The sequence below is a fragment of the Panthera onca genome, chromosome A2 (assembly GCF_046562875.1).
Source record: "Panthera onca isolate mPanOnc1 chromosome A2, mPanOnc1 haplotype 2, whole genome shotgun sequence".
NCBI lineage: Eukaryota > Metazoa > Chordata > Mammalia > Carnivora > Felidae > Panthera > Panthera onca.
Genome location: NC_138340.1, coordinates 138,335,626 through 138,358,236, shown reverse-complemented (window position 1 = coordinate 138,358,236; position 22,611 = coordinate 138,335,626).

Below are 22,611 nucleotides of genomic sequence, written 5' to 3'. Positions count from 1 at the left end.
TTTTTCTTAATGAGGGCCTCCAAACTGTATATACCAGCCCAACTGCTCTCAGGGGTATTGAATAGCCACTGACATTTGAAGACGTATAAATGTTAGCGATTCCGGTTTAACACATAAAGTTATCTTTATTTTATAGATGCAGGACTTAATCTCTCAAAAGAGCACTCATACAGTATGATTCTTTTTTTTTAATTTATTTTTTAATGTTTATTTTTGAGAGAGAGAGAGAGAGAGAGAGAGAGAGAGAGAAACATGAGCAACGGAGGTGCAGAGAGAGAGAGAGAGGGAGACACAGTATCCAAAGCAGACTCCAGGCTCTGAGTTGTCAGCACAGACCGCTCGATCATGACATGGCTCGAATTCACAGACCGCAAGATCATGACATGGGCCAAAGTCAGCTGCTTAACTGAACAACCCAGGAGCCCCCTGCACAGTATGATTCTTAAACCATATTTTTAAAATTAAAATGTTCAGAAATTTCGATTTCTCTAATTGTAATTAATTGAAAATATGCCCTCCAATCAAGCAATTAAAAAGTACTTGATGTTTGGGATGCACGGGAGACTTAGTCAGTTAAGCGCCCAACTCTTCATTTCAGCTGCGGTCATGATCTCACGGTGGTGGGATTAAGCCCTGTGTCCAATCTGTGCTGGGCTTGGGGCCTGCTTGACATTCTCTCTCTCCCTCTCCCACTGCCCCTTCCCCAAGCATGTGCACAGGCACAGGCACGTGCTCTCTCTCTCAAAAAAAAAAAAAAGTACTTGATTTTTTAAAATGAAACACCTACTTGTAAAAATATAAAAAACTTGACTTTGAATTATTTTTCCTAAATGACCACATGTATACATTTATATGTAGTTAAAATATATATGAATTAAACAGTTTTGATTAAGAACCATATTTTCCAGCATAGTCTTAGCCTCAAAAATAAGATTTAATTTTTGGTTTGATTAAGAACAGGCCACAGGCTAAAGAATAAATGAGTAGCTTAATTATCACAAGTTTTTTTAATCCAAGTATTTTTTTAAAGATGGCAGTTTTAAATCTTGCCTAATAGCAAAAGCTTTGTATATAAAACAGTAAAAATTACGGGCAGGAGGTTATTCAAACCAACCTTACACCCTTCTTTCCGGCTCCTCTTTATTTTACATAACATTTTGGATGCACTTAATGCTCCTAAATTGTACCCTTAAAAATGGTTAAAACAGTAAATTTCGGGTTATGGATATTTACCATAAAAATGCATGGTTAGTATGTAAATACTTCATTTTAAAAAGCTTAAGAGATTTCTCCAAGTTTTTTATATGTTTGGAAAAATCTTTTCATAAGTCAGTATCAAAGATGGTGCCATGATCAACATGCTTTATGACATAAAATCCATCATCTTTTTGGTGGATATAAATCATAATCCCTAGGAAAGCCAGTCAAAGAACCTCACTTTATGGCTGCCTCCTTATTCCTTCCTACTTGTAGCCGTAGTAAATGGCAAGGTCTTTTTTGAAATCTTACTGTGTGTGATTTCATTCTCCCTAATGTTTTGTTCCCATTACTTCTGTTACATGGATGTCTGCTTGTATTTTTTTTTTTTTTTTTTTTTTACTAACTGCAGCCTCTTTGTTGCATTCACATTCTCAAAAAGGGAGTCATATGATCACAGTTAGTCTCTTTCCAAATCACAGCTTCTCTAATTAGTAGAGTTCTTAGAATTTGCTGGGCCACATGTCTCCTTTGGGTCAGGAAATGATCTATTCACCATCCAAAATGCTTTGAACAGGTTTCCAGGCACATTTGACACATGCTATATGATTGAGCATTAACCAACAATTTTGGAAGTTTAGTGTAGTAGTATACATTGGATACACAGATACATTGCATGTGCTGAACATTTGTATCAGCCACATTAAAATTAAGGCTATCACTAGACACATGCTTAGGCACACATTGTGAAATAATGCACTAACTGAAATAGTCAATCAAAATCCGGTGGGTTGGAAGACAGAGCAGTTTATGATATTGGCTAATATCATATGGCTATGATATTAGATTAGATTCCTAATCCAACTAAAGGCTTGAAGAACGGTGGCAAATTGTGGCCTATCGCATATTTGTGGGATCTCATCTGTCATAATGACTATATCTTATTCTTAATATATTTCATCACCATCAGTTGGAGTCATACTTTATCTAAAATGACCAGATAATATCACCACTACCAAGACCCTGGACCATAGCCAGTCTTCTGGCGTTTCAGTGATCCTTGATGCAACCCAACACCACTGTGAACGGGATGTTGAAGCAGCTGTTACAGTAAAGCTGAAAGGGGGTATTTGCAATCACTGAGCAGAAAAAACACACAGCAAATTGTACAAAGCAAGTTCAAGTAATGCAATAATGCCTTGAACAAAACATAATCTTCTTGGTTAAGAGTTAGCTTGTATAAGCTAAAGCAGAGTTGGAAATATAGTAGTCATTCCCCAATAAAAGTTCCTCCCTTGGTAAAATTAGAGAATTTGTTAATTTATGTGTGTATACGTTTGTGTCAAAAAGTACCCAACTCAGGATTTTAGCGCATGTGCTTTCTCAAAACACTCTTGTCGATTAAAGAAGAAAGAACTAAGCTTAGGAGTAGAAAAGGAAAGTAAATCAAGCAAGAGGGAGACCACTTTTCTTTCTCAGTTAAGGCTTGGAAAGATAAAGAATGTTAAAAGTAGGAAAACCTCATCCTTAGAAGAGGACTGAGTGAGCTGGGTCATGTACAAAATAAAGCTGATGGAGATGAACTGGGAAGATGAGGCATGAAAGCAGGGGGAGGGGTTGGCATGCAGATGTCAGCATCTATAAGTCATTAAATCAGAAAGGCGTTAAGCAAAAAATGTCTTCTGGATGTGAGATGGCAAATTTATTAAACACTGAATGGTGCTGGCCTTTCTCCTCCCCCTGATATACTAAAATAAATTCTGGCTTCATCTCGTCAGTTCCTCGCACCCCCACCCCCTATCCCCACTGATCTCCAAAAAAGGTCCTGTCTTGTTCCACTTGTCTTGGGGCTTTTGTGATGAACTATTAGATGAAGGAATGTGGACTGAATTTGAGTATAAAATGGTTTGAGGATTAAAACTTTCATGGAAGTTTTTCAGAGGAATTTTGAAGAGAGTAGCCCAGAATATGAGAGGAGCTGATGAGTGAGGAAAGAGTTCTAAATATTACATTAGAAATACGCCTCCCTCATGGACTTTAAGAAATACATGTGAAGGACTTAAATTTTTAAAAATTATCTCTTTGGTTGCATTCTGACGATATTGTGGATCTGAGCCTGGACCTCATGGTCTATGACTCTAGAAACATCCAACAGCTGTGTATATGTCTTGTTAAGGCTGCAGCGAAGAGAAGGAGCCTCTATAGTGACTTAGGTGGTAAATCAAAAATAATAGTAGAGAACAAATTATTAATTGCTTTCATGAGTCAATATTGATCTTATCTTTAACGATAAGAGTTTATTTTCTGCTTTGTGTAGTGAACATAAAGGTGTAACAACTTTAATTGGTTAATTCCTGACTTCAGTTATTCTATTTTTCTCAACTAAATTCTCCCCCACAGGAGTTTTTAAAGACATGACCTCTACAGTTAGCGAGCTACTCTTATAGTTTCAAACCTTTCATTTTTTATACGTTTTATTGCTTACCCAACCATATAGCTTTGTCTCTCCTTCCACGCATAAATTTCAGATATACCATCAACATACAAATAGGTATGTATATAGATGTGCCTTCATGCCCCAGTCTCTCCCTTTCCCCCCACCACCATCTCTGTTTTTCTCTCTCTTACACACACACACTTCACTTATTTGTTGGCACAGTTAAAAAGGTGGAAATAAGAAAGGATTAATAATGCATGTCCCTTGGCCAAAGTCAAATAATTGATGACAGTCTGTAAGCCTCATAATTTTAGCCATTATAAAAAGCCTCCTGTGGTTTAAAATATAGTTAGTGAAGGCCTAGATGTCCTGGCAAGATGTGACTTGAATATTGCTGTAATCTGAGTTAAGTAAGTTTGACAAGACACCTAGCTATAGCTAAAGAGCCTAGCTTCCAATGCTCTATTTATGGCTACATGGATCTCAAATATATAAAGACGATGAATGCCATAAAATGCTGCCAGGGAACCACAGCATTGAGTTAGCATTGGCTGAGCCCTGCCAGAGAAGCAACCTTTTGGAGGAGCCTGATCAGGTTCGACCCAGAGTTATTTACAAATTCTGTTCTACAATATCAACGTCTAGTGTAAAACAGCCTTCTCATTAACTAGGTGGTCTTACCAGAGGTAGGATTGTCAAGGAAAAACCAGACTTGGACAATACTTACAGCAGTGAAAGCAGATTTTATTCAGAAAAATTATTGCAATAGGGGAAAGACCTCAGTATAGAACTAGGCTCAATTCTGAGTGTAACAAGAGAAAGCGAGAATTTTACCCAAGGAGCCAGGCTGAGGGTTGATGCATGGATAATTACCGAAGGAAAGTATCAGGAGTAAGAGAGAATTCGGGCTAAACTGACCTAGTAGGGCTGTTGGTGAAGGCAGACCAGGGTGATCAGATGTCACTTGTGGAGTGGGTATCAGAGGATAAGGAAACTGATTAGATATTGAAGTCACATGATCAGATATCAAGGATGGGGGGCTCTGGCTAAAACAACTTAACAGAAATCTTGCTAAAATTGGACAATGCAGAGATGAACACAAAAACCCAAAAGTCAAGGATGTGTTGAAAAAGGGCTCAGAAGAGCCTGACTGAGGTTTAGACAAGGGCAGAATCTTTCATCGGGATGAACTGGTTGGGTCGTCTGTATCTGCACCCGTGTTCTGTGACTCAAGGGTTCAGAAAGGGTCAATATCAAGGGCAGCTTCAAAGCTTGCCCTTTCCATGGTCCCAGACATAATGTCAACCTCTATGAAGTTTTTTTTTTAGCTTTTGATAATAGATATAAAATTTTACTCATATTCTACCTCTAATATATTTATGAACATATAATTTGCTATTTTGAATTGTTGTTTCTTCAATCCTCTAATGAAACAGAACCTAACTAAAGATGGTGAGTCTAATTGATTTTCACTATGAGAAGTACCAGGAAAACCTATTCCCCTCAAGTTTTTGTTTTTCTACAAGTGTAAACTAGTCAACTAAGATGAACTCTTTACTCTCCCTGACTATAGTCTTTCTTTACACTCAAATTCCTGCTTCTCCCTGGGAAGTCCTGCAGTAGCCTCCATCAGTGAGCCTCCCCGAGGAAACGCTACAAGTTCAGTTCAATTTTACTCTTCACACACCTTCAAAAATACAATCTTTCGCCTCAGCCTTATTTGTAATGAAAAATCACTTCCAGTAAGGGACATCTGGGTGGCTCAGTCAGTTGAGCGTCTGACCCTTGGTTTCAGCTCAGGTCATGATCTCACAGGTTCATGGGTTCCAGCTCCCCATGGGGCTCTGTCCTGACAGCATGGAACCTGCCTGGGATTCCCTCTCTCTGGCCCTCTTGCACTGGTGCTCTCTCCTCTCTCAAAATAAATGAATAAATACATTAAAAAATCACTTTGAGGAGGATGATATTCTATCTTGAGAATTAAGGACTAGTGGAATCACTTTAGACAGAGGTCTAGTTTTCCAACCTCGGGCAGAGACACAGGACTGACCCCTGTAATGTGCTTGAAGTACCACTCCAGCACTGCCACAGTTTTGAAACCTTTGATGAGGAAGTGATATAGTATCACAAAGGCTCCTTTCCTTCCCTCCTAAGAGTACACAGTTCAAACCCTAGAGGCTTTAGTTTCTCCCAAAAAACCACTTGTTGCACTGTGTGCACCTTTGTCTAGCTAAACTAGAAGCATAATCTCTGATTCTTTGGTCATTTCTCTAAGAATGTGCGTGTGTCTGGCTTCCCTTCTGAAGGCCACTTCAGCTTTCCATCAGCCTTCTCATTTCCTTCTGTATGTGATATTTCTAGGAAGAAAAAGTAAATGCCACCGTGACATTTAACTGTGACTCCCATACCTCCATCCATTAGGGAGCCATGCCACTCAGAGGTTCATAGTGTTATCTTACACTGAATTTTGCTGGCCCGCATCGGTATTCTCCAGCTCTTGCAAGGATGCAAGGCCATGATATTCTACTTAAGTGGAGTGGGGCTGAAGTATGAGGGCTAGATCTGATGCATGTGTGTATCTTCCCTGCACCTCTTGCGTTGAGGCAAAGGCCTTCAGACTTTCTCTGCTGTATTAGGACTCCCAAACACTGAGAGACTGAGACATTCCATAGATCTTATCTCCTCAAGTGAGCCAGGAATTACTCAGGCCTAAATTTCAGTCACCACTGAGTAAGAGACTGTCTTTTCTGTGATTAACATGGCGTTGATGAGTCACTTACATATATCCTGTTTTCACTACCGTTGTTAAAACAGTTGCGCAGAAAAGAATATCTGGATCAGCACATTCTCCACTGTCTCCTTAAGAATCATTTCTTAATATTTGACATACCATCCTGTCTTCTCTGCAAAGATTGTTACTAAACAAAGATAACTGAATGTAGGCTCAAAAAGTCCAAAAATGAGAATTAACATTCTTTACAAATTTTTTTAGAGAAAATGAAAATCTCATGAAGTAACTCAATTTATATAAGACATTTTGTTTTATCACATAGGCTAGGATTTGGTGCAGTTCCCTTGCAATCAACGTGCTAATGGACAAACATTCATAATAATTTAACTTGATCTATATTTATTTGAAATGGAATATAAAATTTTTGAAAAATCACAATCAGAAAAAATAAATAAATAAATAAATAAATAAATAAAACTGCATGCCAGCAATATTTTATTTCATTTACCAAGTTAACTCATCGGTAAATTTTTTAAGAACATACACAGAAAAAAAAAAAGATAAATGCATGCCTACGTGAATATCACTATGAGAAGTCATTAAAGTATTTTTAAGGGTTCTTTGCTAGAAAAAAATTATGCAGGATAGAATTTGTTATTAACTGCTCTGTATTTGTAAGGATAGAGGCCCTGGCTAGCAAGGGATCACACAATCAGTTTAAGAAGGAGAGTAACTAGGGGCGCCTGGGTGGCGCAGTCGGTTAAGCGTCCGACTTCAGCCAGGTCACGATCTCGCGGTCCGTGAGTTCGAGCCCCGCGTCAGGCTCTGGGCTGATGGCTCGGAGCCTGGAGCCTGTTTCCGATTCTGTGTCTCCCTCTCTCTCTGCCCCTCCCCCGTTCATGCTCTGTCTCTCTCTGTCCCAAAAATAAAAAAATTAAAAACGTTGAAAAAAAAAAATTTAAAAAAAAAAAAGGAGAGTAACTAGTCAAAAATTCCAGAAATCTAATGAATGTCTATTCTTGATAGCCTCCTTCTATGTTATCTCTTTTTTCTACAGTAATCCTTATATTTTCTTAACAGATTCATTGAACTGGTGCCTTTTATGTATATATCTTTTGCATTGTGTAGCAATTATTTGTATTTTATAATAATTTCTCCTGAAAGATTTATTTTTATGTCACTAAAATTGACATATATACTTATTTTGAAAACAATTTTTAATTAATTCCCTTATTTTAAAAACCATGACACAACTTATCTTGGTCTTTCTAGTTTCAAAAATATCACTTAAACTAATTATTTAATGGGGTGCCTGGGTGGCTCAATTGGTTAAGCAGCCAACTTTGGCTCAGGTCATGATCTCATAGTTCGTGAGTTTGAGCCCCGTGTCAGGCTCTGTGCTGACAGCTCGGAGCCTGGAGCCTGCTTCGGATTCTCTGTCTCTCTCTGCCCCTCCCCACTCATGCTCTGTCTGTCTCTCTCTCTCTGAAAAATAAACATTAAAAAAATAATAATTATTTAATAAAACTGAAAACTTTTTGCTTCTTCTGACAAAAGAATAGATTTATTTCCCATGTACATCAAATAATGAAAATGGCACAAATGCTAACAGCTGCAAAGCCATTAACTTTCTGCTTATGCCACATAAAACATACATTTTTAAAGAGGCAGACATGTGTATATATAGGCATTTGTGAATTAAATGCCAAAGGAAGTTCTGTGCCAAACTATAGTCATCTCTTTCACCTCAGGGAAATCCATAGAAGTTAATGCATCAGGTTTTGTCAGCTATATATTTCTTTTAACCATAGTATGTTTGTAGTTACTAGAAAATATGTTCCTTTTTGTTAGCGGTGGTGTTTTTAAATTGATGTATAGTTTACATAGAATGCAAGTCATTCTTTCTGTATTTTGAAAAATGCACCACAATCAAGGTATAGTACAATTTCATTGATTCTCCCAAATTTACTTATGTCTCTTTTGTCATTATCCTTACTCCTACTCATTATCATACTCAGTCCCTGACATACAAAACCCCTGACTGCATTGTTTCCCATCCTTATAGTTTGCCACTTTCACAAAGTCACACAAACAGAACCGGACACAATGTAACTCTTTGAGTTGGCTGAGCAAATTCTTTTTACTCAGCATAATGCATTTGAGATTCACCAGTGTTGCTGCGTGTTATCAGCAGTGTATTCCTTTGAATGGTTAAGTAGTATTCCACTGATGGATGTACAACTGAAGGTCATGTAACTTGTTCCAATTTTTGGCAATTAGATAAAACTGCTAAAAATAAAATTTTTATTTTATTCTTACTGTATTCTTAAATCCCATTTAAAGTGAGGATAAATTCATGGCAATGAATTGCTTATGGAATGGTGTAACAATTCATTCCTATCAAAGCATTAAATATATTTTGGGGGAGATATTTTCCAGACAAAGCAATATATTACCTTGGATCAAGGTATAGGTAAGCATTTCTTTGTCATCTAGGAATTTTTTACCACTGAGGTTTAGGCCTAGAGTGTAATCCTCATCCATTTCGGACTCTGTTGTCCTCAGATTACATGTATATAAATTACTAAAACGTGAAGTAGTGTATCTTCCTTTATCTTTGTGTAATTTTTGCTTCAGTCAGTTGCTATCATTAGCATGTGTTAGTGTTCTAATTTATAGACATTTATCAAAATTAAGATCTTAAATTGTTCTCTGGGGAAATATCAGCTTACTTATCCCTGCATCTATAGCTCTTCTCCCTGCAGCAAATTCATGATTAATCAGGCAAATGTTCTTAATAACTGTCTGCCTTTGATAACTTAAGGATCCCCCCTATCTAAAGACACGGAATGAACTAGATGTCCTCTCATGTTCTTTTTGACTCTGTGCATATACTTATGTTCATATATTTACTCATCCATATTAAATTATATAAAACTGTGTGACACATTTTAGCCCCCAAAATTGTTCTCCCATATAACTCTTTCTCTGTAGCAATAGAGAATATTTTACAATGGAATCAAGTGAATGACAGATTTTCAAGATGTTTCAATTAGAAAAGTCTTATGAACTCATTTATGCACAAATTGAGAATCCTTCATACATATATGTATGCATATATGTTCAAATATCAGAAATATATATATACAATTGATGTAGAGATAAAGATGATGTAAGAAAATCACATTTTACCATCTTAAAATGCAGTTACCATTTTAAAGCAATATTGTTTGCTAATCTAGCAAACCATATTTATAACTATTCAATTGCTCTTTGATCTTATCCTTCTGTTCTTTCGGTTATTACATGTAATATTTCCTTTCTACCTCAGAACTTCTAAAGGATTCTAAGCAGCCTCTTTACACTAAAAAATTAATGCTGAGGAAATTAATGGGTTGAGTAATGAATGTCTTCTCTTTCTTTCCTCCTCAGAATGGAATGAGAACAGAAGGCACTAGAGATAATTTTCCATAGCAGTTTTAATTAACTTAAATATGGAATGAAATTAAAATATACAAAGAAAACTAGAGTTGTGTTCTTCTCTTCTCCATTGTACCAGGTGACCATAGCTATACAACAACAACAAAAATCTAGCATATCTTTCAACCATTTTCCCTTCCAAAACTGAGTTTGGAGAGGCAAGGATCAAATCTCTGTATTTCATAAATATTCCTAGTATACTGTCTTCTATACAACCATATTCAATAATCCAATAAATATGAGTTAAAATACCTCCTTGTAAATGTTTTCTGTAAATAATCCAAGAGTTTAATAAACAAATAATTGCTACTTGAGCCCCGAATGACAAAGAGAAAACAAAAGCACCCCCCTCTTCTTCCATTCTTTGATTTCCAGGAAATTTACTGAAACACATATTCTCTATATGTGATATTTTTATATGTACATGTGGGCAATCCATTCATTATGGAGGAATGTGGGATGTGGTCAGTTATTTAGTAGGGATTGAAGGATGGAGCTTGGCATATAAGAAATCAACATAGAACAATCCTGCTAATATACCTCTATAACCACACGACTTAGTAAATTACAGAATGACTTTATGGGCAACACCAATATTGTGATATGGGTACTAGGAATTGGTTAAGGGTGTGGACTTTGCAGTCAAACTTCTTGGGCACCTGTCCTGCTCCACTCATTAGTAGCTAGGGATGTTGATGAGTTAGTTCCTCTAAACTCGGCTTTATCATTCTTGATTGCAGTGTCTACTTCATAGGATCATGAAGATTACATAAAGCTTTGCTTGCCAAATGCTTGGCAAAGTGCCTGGCACATAGTCAGTAGTCTATATATGTTAATAATATTATTTTCTGGGCCATTTCTTGCATTCACGGAACCAGAAAAAGTATTTTCTTTGTATATTTCTGTTATGCTTTCATTTTCCAGGTACTGCAGTAAATTAAAAAACAAACAAATAAACAAAAACATTCAATATAGACCAAGATAAGATAAACAGAAATGTAGCTATTCACAGACCAAGTAAGCCAAGGGAAATTGTGACACTGAAGTAAATGTAATGGAAAATACTCTTTGGAACTGCCATGGATCTTGGAAAGTACTTAAAAGTAACAGCATCAGAGGAAGACAATCCAGAGAAGACTACCTTTGCAGCTTCTGGAGGACAAAAATAGCAATTTCAGGTGATCTAACCAATCTTTAAATTCTTTCTTGAGGGGTGCCAGGGTGGCTCAGTAAGTTGAGTGTCTGACTCTTGATTTCGGCTCAGCTCATGACCCCAGGGTCAAGGGATCAAGCCCTGCGTGGGGCTCCATGCTGAGCCTGGAGCCTGCTTGAGATTCTCTCTCTCTCTCTCTCTCTCTCTCTCTCTCTCTCTCTCTCTTTCTCTCTGTCTCTCTGCCCCTCTCCCCTGTGCATGTGCTCTCTTTGTCTAAAATAAGAAAAAAAGTTCTCTTTCTTGATATTACCACTATGAGGAGTGTGGAAATTTTTATAAAATATATGTATATATTTTTACTTCTGCCTGTAATAGCTGGTTGCTGTGACCCAGGGAAAGAGGCAGGAGAGGTGAAAAGATAATAGGAAAGGATGGAAGGGATGAGGAGAAAACTATTACCTTTATATTATTGTAAGCTTATGATAGCATGTTCACTTTTTTAAAAGTGGACAAGATTAGAGCAAAAGATAAGGAAAAGAACCAGCATTTATGAATCAACTGATATGTGCTAAGCACTCAGCTAGGTGTCTTATTTATATGATTTTACTTAATCCTTTCATTAATTTCACAGGGATATTCCGTCAGAACAGGCAACAACTGTGGTAACAACTCTCAGTGCTTAAAACAGCAAGATTTTATTTCTTTATTTTTTTAATGCTTATTTATTTTTGAGAGAGAGACAGAACATGAGTGGGGGAAGGCAGAGAGAAAGAGAGAGACACAGAATCTGAAGCAGGCTCCAGGCTCTGAGCTGTCAGCACAGATATGGGGCCCGAACTTACCAACCATGAGATCATGACCTGAGCTGAAGCCAGATGCTTAACTGACTGAGCCACCCAGTTGCCCCCCCTCCCCCCAAACAGCAAGATTTTAGATTTAACTAATTCTCAAAGGCAGCTCTTCTCCATGTGGTGGCTCAGACTTGCAACTCCATATCATATCCATACATATTTCCAAAATTGTCCCAGAAAAGAAATATACTTCTGTAAAGTCTCAGAATGTCAAACAATACTTTTTCCCAGAAATGACATATTACTTCCCCTCATATTTCTTTGGCCAAAGCAAGTTACAGCACCATGCATAATAACCTCAATGGGTGAGAGAATACAACTCCCTCTTGTGCCCCACAAAATTAAAGCCAGAAATTCTGGTGAGGAGCATTGCTGTCTATCAAAAAAGAAGTCTTCTTATTTTGAAGATGAGGAATTTGAGGTTCAGAGAGATTAACAACTTTGGCAAAATCACTCTGTTCTTGTAATGGAGTATTAGAATGTAAGACTCTTAAATCTATATTCTTTCAACTGCATGATGTTGCTTCACATATATTCACATTCATATTTACATTAATATGACACACAGAACATATTTTCCACTTAAATCAATGTAGAAGTGAGCATTGTAAGTTATTAGATAGCCAGCTACATGCTAATTACTGCATCTATTATTATAAACTACTAATACCATAATCATGTACTTCGGAGTGAGTTATTTTTACCCACTGATAATGAAATAAAATAGTTTCAATTTTGCAGCGTTGGTATATTTTTTAGTTGTTTTGTTTTTTTGTTTTCTAAAGTATTTTAGCACTCATGTGTCCTGAAGAAACCTCTGTTGTGCACTTACAGCATAATAAAATCCATGGCATGCAGTTCAAAGAAAGTGCACCAATTAGGCTAAGAACATTTTCCAGATTCAAGGAAGCCTTCTCCACATTTGAGCATGGTCTATGGATCAGTGAAGATATTAGTTCAAAGGCACTAGTCAGTTTAGTAAAATAAGTACCTTGGTTACCCATTAAATTTGCCTTTGTAAATAAAGTACAGCGAGTTTCCCTTTGATCTAATGAAGATAGTTCAGCCTGCTATACATAGCACAGACATGAAAGTAGACAAACCTGCTTTAAATGAAATATGCCACCGAGTGATATAAAGCTTTCAAACTCTTTTGAGCAGAAGCAGAAGTAATCCTGTAAGTAATGTCCTTTCTTTGCAATATTTTCTGAGGGCATTTGGCACTAATTTCAGGTTATTTTTGATAAATATGAATCAACAATAGGCACTGCATGGAAAATGTTACAAAACATTAGGCAGAACTATGATCAATGATTTATGATAGACTTCATGTATCTGTTTCCATTTCTTGAAAATTACATCTACCTCTCATATTATTTCATCAAGAATCCCTTGTCACTGTCCTCTCTGGCCAGAACATCAAATGTTTTAAATTTAATAAAAATGCCTCTATAACCTTATATTTTATTTTCCCCTGGCTGGTTGGTATGACTTGTCATTATTGATACAGGATGATGCATTTAAAAAATAGACAATCGGAAAAGTTAGATTGTTGTATTTTCCATTTCAATGAGCCATTCCTAGTTTCTAGTGGAGTTCTGATGCACTTCCTCTTCAAATGTCAAGTTTTACCCTAGTTTTTAACAAGCTGAGGCCAAGATTTTCACCAATATTTAGCTTATATTCTGAGAGCTGGCATTATAATAGAGGACTTGAACCCAAAGGAATAAGTCCTTCCTAGAAGAATTTTTAGTAAAGGTCATACATGAGGTGCAAAAAGAGGCCTGAATAGCGTGCAGTAAATGGCTCCCACTGGGATTATTTTTTAATTTAATTTAATTTTTTATTTTTTTAAGAGATCTCTACACCTAATGTGGGACTTGCACTCACAGCTCAGAGATCAAGAGTCATGAGCTCTACAGACTGAGCCAGCCAGGTTCCCCTCCCACTGACATTCTTGACACCTGTTTGGGAAGCTGACCCTGGTTGAGATATATATATATATATATATATATATATATATATATATATATATGAGATGATTCCTACTCCTGCTTTGTGGCAGTCTGATTTTATAATCTTTTTAAAAACTTGTTGAAGATACCTTATTTTTTGAAACCCTAAATTATTTATAAGGTTTGGGCTTTCAGTATTTACACGACTGCATTTTTATTTGACATTTTATAAATGTACCTATTTTTCAACTGAATCATTATCATAAACAATGTTTTCCAGTTTTCGTTCAGAAGTTATTTTCAATAAATTAAAATTACATTCATATTTGACAATGTGTTTTTTGAAGATTGAAATGAATTTTCTTCTGTATTTTTTAGAGAAAAATTACATATGGACAAACACAGATTTGTATTTTTGTATCTTTAAGCCAGACATAGTAGGCGGAATAATAGCCACCCCAAAATGTTTCTGTCCTAATTCTTAGAACCTCTGAACATATTATCTTACATGAATAAAGAGACTTTGAAGATATGGTTAATCTTAAAGACTTTGAAATGGGGAAATTAACCTAATCATATGAGTCCTTAAAAGAACCTTCCCAGCGGAGGAGAGAATCAGAAGGAAGAATGGATAGAGAGATAGAAGAAGGGGGCTTTAAGCCTACAAGTATGGATGACCTCTAGAAGCTGTGAAAGACAAACACACCATCCCCTAGAGGCTCTGGAAAGGAAGCAGTCCTGCAAGCCTCTTGATTTGAACCTAGGGAGACCCATGCTGGACTTATGAGCTTCAGAACTGTGACAAATGTGTGCCGTTTTAAGTTGCTTCATTTGTGGCAATTTGTTACAGCAGCAATAGAAAAATAGTGCTGATTTTGGTACCAGCAGTAAGGTTTGAACCCATGCGGCGCACAGTATACTAGTACCACCTTTCCATTAATTAGAGAAAAATAAGTGCGTAGAAATGCAATTGAATAACGAGTTCAAAACACAAAGCTACATATATAATTTCATTTAATAACTTCTTGTGTGCAGCAGTTCTGTTTCTTTTTGGTTTTCAATGAAAATAGCTTTATTGATTTTTCTAATTACATTCATAACATAAGAACATTAATGCCGAAAAAAAAAACCCTCAAACACAAACTAACCAAAATAATCTGAAATCTCATTATCTTGAGAAATCTTCCATTAACATTTTTATGATTGTCATTTCACACGTCTCTATTTTTATACATACATACACACGCATAAAATTTTACATAAATAGAATCATTACACTTGCCATTTTTATCATGGATGAATTATTTTTTTCTTTGAAATGTATCACTTGTATACAAACATATGAAGACACATAATTAATGTATATGTGGTAATAATAAACACCTGTGTCCTCACTACTCAGATTAAGGAATAGAATATTCATAGTACTTAGAAAGGCCCTGTGCTCCTTCCCAATTGCATTTCCCTTCCTCTCTTCCCAGTAGGAACTTCACTTTTTACTTTTATACTAAGCTTCCCTTGCTGAAAAAATAGATTCAGCATCTATGTATTCATTCTTAAGCAATTATTTGTTAGTTTTGAAAAACTGAGCAGCAAACCAGACGTATCCGTAAAAAGAAATCAATTACTGCCATTAAGTGAAGGTTCCCGGGAGGATGTAAACAGAAGAACATCTCTCCATCTCACAGAGTAGTGTTAGCTCCACAGAATCTATTATGACTTTCCTGGGGACTGGGTCATCTTTCACGAATTTGGAAGAGAGAATTAAGATTGAGGAATAATGGATCATGGCACAGACATGCAAAGAGTGTTTAGAAAGGCAGAATAGCTTCCAGGCCCATGGAACTTGACATCAACCTGATTTAATACGTTAACAGAATTTTTAAAAAACCACACACACACACACACACACACACACACACACACGCACGCGCATACCACACCTACCCACAAATGAGAAAAAGGATTGATCTGCAATGGAACCAGAGGGAGATGAGCATTCCAGGAGCAGATCCTGGCAGTGCCTTTCTTGTCTCCAACAGGGGCTGAAGCGGTCCTGGTCCACGTACGCAAACAACCCTTTCCTGGCACTGTGGCACATCAGATCTCTCCTTCCTGCAGAGATGGTTATCACCAAGGCTCAGGGAGCATTCATTCCCCGGTCTTTATGTGGAAGGATTCCCTAAGGGAAACACTCCTGGCCTCTCTTTCCCCAGTTTACCCCTTTTGGCAGAAGAGATGTCTTATCTAATAAGTGAAATGTGGAAGAGAGAGATGGCACTCTCTCAATCTCTCCCCTCTTTGGAAACCAGTCTTCCCACAGGATGCATGCATTTTGGTCTCTCTCCTTCCCTGTAGTCAGGAGTCTGTCTGCAAGGGTAACTGGGATTGAGCAGTTGTACTTGTGACAAAGTCAGTTGGTCTAATTCAGTGAAGAAATAGCGCCAAGCGCACTTAGTTGTGTAGCTAAAGCTGTGTCTCTAGCCTTCATTAGTAATAAAGCTGACATTTTGAGCTGTATCTGTTTGACTCCATATTTGCTTTTTAGTTAGTACCAAACTTCTGGGGCAGGAAAGGATGCTATCTATTACGCTCCTTCAAACCCTGGTAGGTAGAAATTATGTCATGCTGATGTTGTTAATTATCCAAGTCATATTTTTAATTTCTCTTATTCTGATTCATATTCACCAGGCAATCTTCAGGTAATAACTCACCTCTTTATGAGCCTTGATTAAAGGAAGATAATGTGTGCACCAGAAGATATTAAGGGCCTGGCTTCCTTACCAATCCTACTTCTCCTTGTAATTAACACATTGGCATTTTGTTTTGATAATTTACTTTTGTGAGCCTGGTTAGTGTGCATCTGCCCTTAAAAGATGGGTCTGTCAACAGAGTGATGTTAGAAGTTGTGAGCAAAATTGTCAGACAAAGCTCCAAGACATTTCAGAATTCAATCCAATACGGTTTTAATACCAGGAAGAGTTGGGTAGTTTGATTAGTGTGAGAAAATTCAGGACCTCCTTACATTCAAATGTCTTTATACCTAGATGTGAATATATTTACTTGTCTTAAGAACTAAGGAAAGCAAAATCCAATTAAGAGGCATGGCCACCTGGGTAGGACTCTAACCTGACTTGAAAATTAGATAATGATGTGATTCATTTCTAATGGTTATGAGCCCCATGAAGTTTTCTTCTTTCACTTAAAGTCCTTATTATTGTCAGCTATATTCTAAAGGGTTCAGTATGTTCCATCCCTGTCAAAGACAGGATCCAGTCTTATCAGGGGACTGGTCTCAATTCATTGAGAAGCTAAGAAGGCAGTTTCAAAAGTTGTATAGTGATATAACCCCTAAAATTTTGTGAGATGGTATATGTTTCCTTCGTGGAAAAGAATGTTACACATCTAGGAAGATTTAGAATTAATTGTAGAAATGTTTTAGAGATCCAGAAGCTATTATTAATCTTTTTACATTAATTAATGTATGCATACTTGCTTTATTAAATATTTGTAAAGTAGGGGCACCAGGGTGGCTCAGGTGGTTAAGTGGTAGACTCTTGATTTTGGCTCAGGTCATGATCTCATGGGTTCATGAGTTCCAGCTCTGCATTGGGTTCCTTGCACTGACAGTGTGGAGACTTCTTGGGATTCTCTCTCTCTCTCTCTCTTTCTCGAATTCTTTCTGCCCCTCCCATGCAATACTGTCTCAAAACAAATAAACTTTAAAAAAAATCTGTAATGGGGGCACCTGGGTGGCTCAGTCGGTTAAGCATCCCACTTCGGCTCGGGTCACGATCTCGCGGTTTGTGAGTTCGAGCCCCGCGTCGGGCTCTGTGCTGACAGCTCAGAGCCTGGAGCCTGCTTCTGATTCTGTGTCTCCCTCTCTCTGACCCTCCCCTGTTCATGCTCTGTCTCTCCCTGTCTCAAAAACAAATAAAACATTAAAAAAAATCTGTAATGTATAGGACACTTTTACACCATTTTAAAATGGCTAATTAAAAACTGATTTGTATATGTGCATCTAGACTGAATATAATTAATTTCATATACAGTATTTGAGCATTTAAGAAAACTTAAAGGAAACCATTTTCAAAGTTTTATTTGTTAATTTTCTAAGTATTGATTAAATACTTGAAAAGTGTGTTAGATAATTTATGTATGTGTTGAAAGAATTTGAGTGTGCTAAACGTATTAATGCAGTTTACAATGTTAAAAGTAGTTTAATTAACAAGGTTTATAACCCCTTTTAGATAGTAATTAAAGGCCTCTTTTAAAGTGTGAAAATTTGCTAGCCCTGTACATGGGATAATAAGGTTTATAAAGTGAACTGACAACTGTAAAGAAGAACTAATCTTTTTTTTCCTTATAATGATAATAAATTGAATATTTAAAAAACTAACAACCTATTAATAATTTTTTTCCCCATGTAAAAACCAGTCTGGAGGAATAAAAACTCTCATTTAACAGAAATAACTTCTAGTATCAGACACAAATCAACCTCCTGATATCAAAAAGTTAAAGCCAGTGCCTCAGTTAGGCCATGGTAAATTCACTAGAGAAGGCCAACCTCAGATGTCCCTTTGGGAGATGGGCAACTGACCTCTCCCATATGGCATTCTGACCACATTATTGGTAATTCCTTTCCTTTTTTGAAACTTCAACTTTTGTAGTGCTTTATTAAAGTGAGTTATTTCTTTAGAATAACGAATATCTTTTTATATATTTTTAATTTTTTAAATGTTTTATTGATTTTTGAGAGAGGGAGCACAAGCAGGGGAAGGGCAGAGAGACAGGGGGACAAAGGATCCAAAGTGGGCTCCACGTTGACAGCAGTGGCCCAATGTGGGGCTCAAGCCCACAAACCGTGAAATCATGACCTGAGCCAAAGTCAGATGCTCAACCAACTGAGCCACCCAGATGCCCCTAGAATATGAATATTTAAAATACAATGTATCATTGAGATTAAAGCACACACTTTAAAGTAATCACAGGTTCTTGTGGTTCTCAAGCAAGTCAGCTCTGATAATAAGGAAGATAGGCTTGTAATTTTAATAATAGAATTTACCTAACTTCTTAATGCTTTTTCATGACTTTTCACCTCAAAAGAGCTTTTGTTCTCTCTCCAGGTCCTCTCGTGATGCATGAATAGATCACTAGTTTTTAATGGAAAGAGGGTTTGGGAACCAGACAAATCTTGGTTTGAAATCAGTTAAGCCTTCCACTAGTTCTGAAAAATTGAGCAGATATTCAACCTCTAAGTTCTCATCTGTCCATTGGGAATAGTAATACCTACCTTAGAGGATTGTCGTGAAGCTTAGAGACATTACATGGGAAGAGTTGGCACACAACTGGCCCTCAATGAGTAAGACATGATTCTTATGGGTAGTGTGAAGTCAGGGTATGAATGTATTATTAGGTGAGAAAGGGTTAATTTCTGCAGTGGGTTGAGTGTGTGTGTGTGTGTGTGTGTGTGTGTGTGTGTCTACACAGAGGACCAGCTGCCTCAAAAACATGCTGCTGCAGTGAATCATGGCTGGCTGCCAGAGGCTCCAAAGACCCTTGTACAATGTTAGGCAATGATCTTCTTAGTGTAAATGATACCCTGCAGGAACTCTAACTTCAGACTTCATGGGGTTGAAACTCTGGCCTCATACAATCTCCCAGAGATCACATATCCTATATCCATTGGAGTGAGAAGAATCCCTAGGCCCAACAATTACCATACACTAGATTTGGGGCTGCCTACTTAAGTCCTTAAGGTCTCCTTCATTCACCAGCCAAATACCCTGGTGTTAGTTTTGTTCATCTAACCAATGGATGCTTGAGTTCTTCTTCTTTTTTTAACCATGATTATTTGCTGCAAAATATGAGACTTTGAAACTCTTGTGGAAACTGTAAAAAATGGTTGTTGTCAACATACTGTTGTGGTTGATGAAATTCTGAAAGTGTCATTTTATATCAGGCACCAACGCTAAACAACATTAAAAGAATCGAATACAATGATCTAGGATTCAGAGAGAGAGAGCTTGCAAAGATGTTGACAATACTTGGATAACAAAAAGTGAGACTTTTTTAGAGAGCTGTATGAAAGGGAAACAATCCCCTCTATTTTAGCCTTTGCTGAAATTCATTATTCTTCAATGAAGTCTTTGTACATCTAAAGACACCTTCTAAATGGAATAACAGAGATGAGATCTAGTGAATTACAGAAGAAAACTGAGGACCAACTCCGTGAACTAAAGAACATTGAAATTAAATACTTTGCCATCATCTGAATACACTTTGTTGACATTTTCTCTTTGGTGTGCCAAGAGCCAAAATTTTCCAACTGATAAACTGTATCCTTAAACCCTTCCCAGTCTGGTCCAGAGGAAACTGAATCTTTTAGGCATTGAAATATATGTTGATTGACTAACTTTAAATTGCCTTCAAGAGTTAATTATCATGTAGATTTTGATTGGGTGAAACTATTTTTATTATACTATTTTAAAGATGTTCATTAATTTAATTTGAAAAAAAATGTTGACAAAATCCCTACAGACAATTTTTAGACACTGAGGAGATGAACGAGAGAGACTGCCTTTAAGGAGGTTACAATCTAGTGGAGAACATAGACTAACAGGTAATTACGACACACAAGTTATGTGTTAAAAGAAGTTTCACAGGGTGTTATGGAAGCGTCAATGAGGGGCACTTAATTCAGCCTGGAGCTGTCAACAAGTTCAGTTTTAGGTGTATGTTGTTGAAAATGCCAGAGTTGTCAATAGAAGATGGACGTACGATGTTGCAATTTTGGAGCAAGTAAAGGTTATAGGTGGAACTCTTGGGACCATTCACAATTATAAAAACAATCAAAGGGCTCTAAGAAGCACTTGTATGTAAACGCTATGCTATTCCTTATGATTACTTCCAAGTGTACGTGAATATGCCTTTCACCTGTAAGTATTTAGAATGGCTTAAGAATTAAAAGAGAAAGACATTTGATGATAGATTTGGTCAGGAAAATACAGGAAGGAAGCAAAGTCTTAAAAAATTATAATTTCTCATTTCAATTGCAAAGAATCTTTTGACCAATCTGTACAATACAATTTATAAAATTAATAAAAATTAATGAAGTCATAAAATTATGAAAGTAATGAAAATTTGGTCACAAAGTTAATATAAACAGGTCAGATGTTTCAGTTTAATTTAGTTTACTTAAAATCTATATTTTGGTTATATCCAGACCTATTTAAAGCTTTATGGTGATTTTCTGATTATAACAGGTATATGTTATTAGCAGGAAATTTGGGACAATGTAGAAGTAGAAAATTATGAAGAAAATTAATTAATCACAATTTCACCTCTCTGTTACTCCCTTCTTAACATCTCTTAACGTTTTGATATTTTCTACAATATATGTATACACACCACACACACACACACACACACACACACACACACGTGACTTTCCTGGTCCATTTTAATTTGGGAGCCATAAAAAGGAGTCACTACTCCTTTAAAAACAGAGTAACAGTATAACTTAGTAAAAAGAACCCAAATTTGAACTAGCTAGATCCAGTTTGTAGTTATATGAAATTGAATAAATTGTTGAACCTTGAGCTGGTTCACCTGGCTTAAAATTCTAATGCTATCCTTCACTGCCATGTAAACTTGGGCAAATTTATTTACCATCAGAGACTTCAGTTTTCTTATTTGTAACAATAGGACAAGAATTCCTACTGTTTATGGAGAATGAATTGAGAGCAAATATTAATGTGACAAAGGCTGACAAAGTAGTTCAGTTGAGAGCTTGCCATTTTCTTGACTAGTCTGTTGGCGATGGAGACAGAGAATAAGATGGATTTGAGGTATATTTTGCAATAGAATTAATAGAACTTTCCATCAGAGTGAATTCAATATACGGATAAGAGAGAAATTTGAATCAAGGATAAAATTTAGGTCTCTGGTTGAAAAATGAATGAATGGTGATTCCACTAATACTTATTGAGAAGTGGTATGGTGTTCCATCACTGGGAGCTCCATTTTGCACACATGAAGCTTGAGATATTCTGCAGCTGGTTGAATACTGGCATCTGGAGTTCCCAGTAGAGACAGTCTGGGCTAGGGAGGTACTTTTAGGTGTCATCAAGGTATAAATGTAATTTAAAGCTTGAGAACTAATTGAGATTGTATATGGGAAGGGAGAGACTGTGGAGGGCAAGAAAAGGCAGAAAAATAACTAGAAGGGACAGAATGGCTCAGGAAATGCAGCTGCTTCTCATTCCATCATCTCCCAGTGCCCTGCAGGGAGAAAGAGCTCTTGAAATGAATCCCACTGTCTCTTTCTCGGGTTAATTTGGCTGGGTAGGGAGGGGACAGTAAAGACATATATGAAAGTCTTAAATAGAAGCAGCTGTTGACTTTTCTGGGTAGTAATTTGATGACTATTTATTTAGCTTCAGTGAAATAATTTTGTTGGGTAGATAAAACAGTTTAAAATATTCTTATGCTGATTGTATATACCTATATGTCTTACCAATTTTTTAATTGCACCAGTAGATTTACAGCAGGACATTCAGATGTTTTTAAGGTGCAAAAAACTTAGATATGCCATACGTTAAGTTTGAGTTAGCTGAATGAACAACATTTTTGCTAAAATTCTAAAGTACTACTTATCTGTTAATGAATGCTCATTTTTAGTTTTGCCTTCCACATTGTAATTACATAAAATGAAAATATATTGGCAATTTACAAATACTGTGTTGGTGATAGTAAGTGATTTTGGGTTCATATTTAATGAAAACTAGTAATTTAATAAGCCAAAG